A 6244-nucleotide genomic window follows, 5' to 3' on the forward strand; every position below is an offset into this window, starting at 1 on the left:
GCTGCCTGTGTTATACCTGCGGGCCCCCGTGCGCGGGTTTCTAGCCTAAAAATCCTCTAAAAAATGAAATGAAACCCTAAAAACGATTTGAAACGGATAAAATTGAAGAGTAGGATGATGTGGATTACCTGGAGGAGATGACGTTCGATTCTGACGGATGGATTTTCCGCAATCTTCACGGGAAGTTTCTGACCAAAAGCACTATTTTCTCACCCAAATCTCAAACAGTAAAAATGAATTGACGAAAGCCCTTTTTATAAGTTTTTTGAATAAATGAATTGTAAATTTGTTTATGTTTCACTTTAGAAAGGTAATTTTTGCAACATTTTTATCCATTTTAAACAGGTATGAGTAATGTTTGAAGTTTTTGTTCAGGATAACGGATTTTTCAGGCGAAATCGGTCATTTTCGACGAAAAAACATTAGAGTCACCTTTAAGCTCTTTTCTGACTCCTAAAACATGAAAAGATCACCGAGTTTTTTTTTAAAACTCGTTAAAACAGAACTAAAAAGGCGGTCCACTTACAACTCTTTTTCTGACCGTAAAAACATGAAAAGATTGCCGGATTTTTGTCGTTTCAAATTCGATATTGGTTATAAAACGACATGTCATTGATCGCTTTTTTACTTTTTCGGATCAGAGACACTAATTACGAAAAGTACTCCTTGGTCGTAAAGATCAAGCGGTTCTCTCAAGTATTATTTTATACTTTTTCGGGCTTGGGAGACACAAATTTACGAAAAAGGTCAACCCTAGAGTCTTCTTAAATTTTTCAGACTCTCTAAAATTGAAAAACGCCGAGTTTCTCCTATATTGGACTCGTTAAAATTTAACAGTAAAGGACCTGTTCAATTACAAACAGGAACGGACCACTCCTTCTTAGGGTTCGAATTTAAATTAAGTTGGACTCATCCGAAGGATGAGCTTATAATCAAGCAAATGTTATCCTCCTCAAGCTTGTCAAAAATAAAGAGGTACTTGCCAGAAATGGTGGGGGAAAAGAGAGAAAAATGAGCATGTTTGTCATACTTTGTAACCACTCTTGAACATGACACTTTCATTCACCTGGGTTGGGAAATCCTTTGCCTAACAGTTGATCAAACCACATTGAAAGTCTTTAGCCGGTTTCTGGGTATTAACTTTGGGTCAATTGTCACCAAACCATCTGCCGTGTCGTTATGTGTTCAAGAGGTCAGTGCTAATAAGCCATTCATTTGCAAAATATCTGTCATCCATCTTGACCATCCCTGAGTCAGTCCTTGCAACTAAATTTCTTCAAACTTGATCTATGATTTCGTGTTGTGGGCTTGCCTACGACGGATCGCTTTCTATCGACTCCAACTCATTATCTAGAAATATGATCTAGAAATCGTCAGTACCTTGGGATCTGCATGCCTCAATGGTAGTTTTCTTGCCTTCGAAGACAGGTTGCATCATTGACCTTTGATCAAAGGACTCCGTGACATGTTCGACATCAACACATCTATTCACATCTCATGGATTGTACTGGGTACTTTCAGAGCCATTGACATTACTGGTGGTTTCTCTCACACTTGTTAATAGTTTACATCATTGACTGGTAATCAAGTGGTTTATACCATGTTCGACTTCAACACATTCATTCACATGGTTAGAATCGTACTATTTTTTGAAGTAGAAATGAAGACCCTGGATTTAGTTTCCGCCATCCAGGCTGCGAGGAATTTTGTATTCATTATATTGTGGACTATTCATAAACAGATGGCTGCATCCATACTGTGTCTACGTGTGTCTATACTTGTGATGTATTACAAGATCATTCCTATTGTTAGCGCTTGAAATTTCACCTCAGGCTGAGAAAGGTAAACCTCAAGGCAACATCAAACCATTTAGCCTCGTAGCTAGCCCTACGGGGCAGGAGAAGGCTCTCTCCGGTCAATCTCGGCAGATCTTCAATGGGATGAGATGAACAACAAGGTAACACTGATATTAGGCTAGTAAACTGATTTAAAAAGGTTGATTTGGGGTTTTTTGGGTTTTTGGTGGCAAATTGAGGAAAGGGCAATTTTGGGTGCGGGGATTGGACACAGTTTCTGCAGGGGGTTCCTTGGGGCGAGGTAGGAGACAGTGTTGATGCCTTTAACTGAGGTGGATGGTCGGGAATGAAAGATGAAGAGCTAAAGAGAGCAAACAATAACTTTGAATTCTCTTTAGACAGAAGAAAACATTGAAATTAAACAAACTTAAAAGCAGAGCATGGCATGCATGAATTCTTACTTTAACACTTCATTTGTTTAATGTGCAGAAGTAAAGAAAGGAAATGAATCACATAAAAAAGCTTACAAGAACATTGAGAAACACACCATCAACACATGAGTCCACAAGAATCCCAAAGATGACTGCAAAACCCTGGTCCTCCTTAGCCAAAAATTGCAGAGATACAGTGAAATAATACAATGATAGCTTATCCCTCAAGAGACCAACCCTGAAAATGAGCAAGAAAGTACATAATATAGATGATCTAACCTCTTTCCCTGCCTCCATGGGTCGAGCTCACTATCCTAGGAGCTGTTTCAACCACTTCTAAACTAAGCACTACAAACTAGGCAGTCAAAACAACTTGCCTCTATAAACTTGGAAACCAATTCATACATTTAATTTTTACCCTTTTCATAAATGAATCTTCTAGAAGAGTTACAAAAGGGTAAAAGTGTATAAAAAGTGTCACAATTACATCAAAGAGGACCATCATTAACCTCAAAAAGTCAAAAAGAGTCAAATCTGCGTTTTCTGGGCTGTACAATGCATTTCTGGACAAAACTGCCTCACGGGTCGCGCCCCCCTGCCTGACGGGTCGCTCCCCTTTGGAGCCCTGTGTGAGGCACTTGCAGGTGGCAAAATTGAGCAAAAGTGGGCTTGTTGGAAAGGTCTATGAGTCTACTTTCCAACCCAACTGGAATTTTTGAATTTAAAGGTCATTTGCCCTGTCAAAACTTAATTCTCCCAAGACTAGTTTCTGCAACTCAAAAAAGGGGCAGAAAGTCAAATTTTGCATGTATTTTGACCTTCTGGAGGCCCAAAACTCCATAAAAACTCAAGTCCATCCATAGGCATATGTAACTTTGCATAAAAAATCAGGAAATGCTGAGTTTTTGTGAAAAGGAGTTGCCATGACAAAGGGTCTCACCGGGGGTGAGACCCGTTAAAGAGCCAAAACCTGTAAATTACCAAAAAATGCCAAAATTACCCAAAATTCTCAATTTTTTTTTGGGATTTGAGCTGTGGCTAGGCTATTGAGTGCCATGATCCTTGAGTGAAGCCTCAGCCAAGATACGGAGGGGATTTGGCTTCTTTCTCCGTTTTAGAGCCTCGGTCAACCGCCTTTGAAACATTTTCATTTTGGCCTTGCACACATGCATCCTCGCCCAATAATGATTTTTCATATTCCTCAGCAACTTTTTCTCTTGGTTGGCCTTAGCCAACAGCCTCTCTAGGTGTGCATTCACCTGGATGAGCATAGACTCTCGGTCAGCAGGCAATGGATCACTGGGTCTTCTTCGGTTCAAGACTCGGTCACTACGAATCCTCCATAGCTCATCAAGTACTTTCTCCTCCTCCAACTGTTTGTTGCGTTGTTCCAGGTAAGTGATGGTCCATTGGGCACCCTCAAATCTCCTCTGCAAAGCATCATTTTCAGCTCTGAGATGCTGAATGATCTCCTTTGCCTCTCGGCTAGGAGAACTGGCCTCAAGATCAATGACCTCGGTGTCTGGGACTCCTGATGGACCCTCATGGATCATGGGCTGTTTGCCCCTCTGTGCTGCCTGTGCTGATGAAGAAAGCGAGGCCCCTTCCACCTGATGTGGAGATAGTACTCGCCTGGCTGCTGCAAATAAGGCCCTTGGGCCTTTCTGATAGGTGACCAGAGGTGCGGAGCTGACATGTCGAGTGACCGGAATATCAGGCTGCTGAGATGGTCCTCCCTCCTCCTGAATGACCTCAGGATGTGGCTGAGGTGGTGATGTGAAAAACTCACGAGATATGAACTCCTCCCATGAGATGCCCTGCTGAGTCAACTGATGCAAGACTATGAGCTGAATCAAACCATAATGACATAGGCTCCTGTACTGCTGGGCCGGGGTCTTCCTCTGCAACATGGGCACCATCCTCTGAATGTTCTGAAAGAAGAAAACCGGGATGTTCATCATCCTCACTCGGGTGAAGTGCATCAAGAGGCAAATGTGATATGAGTACACCTATGAAAATCTGCCCTCACAGGTAAAATAGTGCATAATAAGCCTCATGATGGGAGCATACTCGCTCCGGAGAAATCTGAATGGAAAAACACCCGCCAAATGTCTCATGAATGGTGGCCGGACATAAGGCTCAAAGTGAACAGTATCTAGCATCTTGCGCTTAGGCCACACCTCACCAACATTAGGTATCCCTGTAGCATGTGAGATCACCTCGGGTGTCAATGTAAAGTCCACCCCTGCAAGGTTGACATGTCCATCATGCAAATGTAAAACAAAGAGACGGGCCAACTCTCTGTGATGTTGAATCCGAGAGATCCTCTCACAAAAATGATAACAAGACATGTACTGAAAACAAGTGACTGCCATAGGACAAGCCTGTAATTCTGCCAAAGAGGTGGGCTCCTCTCGCTTATGATGTCCACCCTTACCACCCTTACGAGGCCTCCTCTGTACCTCAACCTCTATAGATGATGAATGGTCATCACTTTGCTCATAAGTTTCGGTTTCTGACATAGTTTAGGAGCAAAGTGGACAAACTGTACTACTGTCTCTGACTGTAAAAAGTGCTGAATTCTATGTTGTTCCAAGGGGAAAAAGGCATGAGGGAAATGTTAGGGGAGGGACCTTTTTACAAGGAATTGGGAATATACAAATATAACAGGGAATTTTTAAGGAAAATGTTGCAAACCATTATGCATATAGGAGTACATATTTATAATCAGGGATATTGGAAAATCATTTGCAAAAATCACTGCATATGGGAAAAACATGTATGATAGTGAACATGTGAATATGGATACATGTATTAATAGGGGAGATAGGGAAACATATGCACAAAACTGCTGACATATTCACCAACATTTTCTTTTATTTACACATGCATATGGTGGAGGGAAATTAGGGTTTGAATTTTTGATGCTTTGGGAAAGGGGTAGGGTTTGCATTTTAGTGATTAGGGAGAGGGGAGGGTTTGAATTTCATTTACAAAATAGTATGGGGAAAAAGAGATATACATATAAGTGTGAGTGAAAGGGGAAGGAGGGAAACAAATACAAAGGAGAAACACCTTGAAACAACACAAACCCTAGCACATTTTACCCATTAACATTGCAGTCATATGAAGAGGTTTCACTTGCAAAATTTTGATCATTAAACATGTTCATGATATCCACCATTCATAACCAGCAACCATTCCATGTTTAGAACACCTACCTCAAACGATTTGATGGCTTGGAGGGCGTTTGAGCGAATTTGTTTGGAGTTTGCAGAGATACAGTTCAACGGGTCGCGCACCACGCCCAACGGGTCGCGCCCCTCTGACGGGTCGCGCCCCTCTGACGGGTCGCGCCCGTTGTTTTTCTGCACTGGAAACAACCCTCTGACGGGTCGCGCGCACCTGACGGGTCGCGCACCTGTCCTGATGGGTCGCGCACCAGTCTAACGCCCGAAATCACTCTGTTTTTTCTCCTTTCTCTCAATTACTCTCTCAAACCTCTCTTGCAAGCGTCTAGGATGCACAATGAGAGTGATAGGAGGGAATTTGGGTTTTATAAGTTTCATTTGAAAAAATTTCATTCACAAACCCACTTTCTAATGTTTTCTTTTTGACACTTTATAACACTGACTTTTTGGTTTCTTTTGTCCTGAATTTGACTCATTGAGTGCTTTGACTTGATTCTTTTTGCAGGTAGATCATCTGAGGGATCTTGGCAAGGGGAACAGGGTTGCATTTTGTCCGCTGAAGACCTTTGAAATTTCATCACTTATTTACAAAAAGTTGAAAAATGACCTTGGCTTTAAAAACAGAGTTTTTAAATCCAAGGTGAAGATTAGCTGTACCAGATAAGAAATCTTGAAGAAACACTTTTACAATCATCCCTTTGGCTTGCTGAATACTCATTGATTTTTCAGACACATGACCCTGTAAACATATTTGACCAAATCCCTAGACCTAGAAAATTGACCTCAAGACAAGACAAGACAAGCTTGAAAGAGCTAAATGACTGAA

Source organism: Pinus tabuliformis, chromosome 6 (genome assembly GCF_031772625.1).
Source record: "Pinus tabuliformis cultivar Carrire ecotype Pingquan chromosome 6, CPIR1, whole genome shotgun sequence".
In the NCBI taxonomy this organism is placed as follows: domain Eukaryota; kingdom Viridiplantae; phylum Streptophyta; class Pinopsida; order Pinales; family Pinaceae; genus Pinus; species Pinus tabuliformis.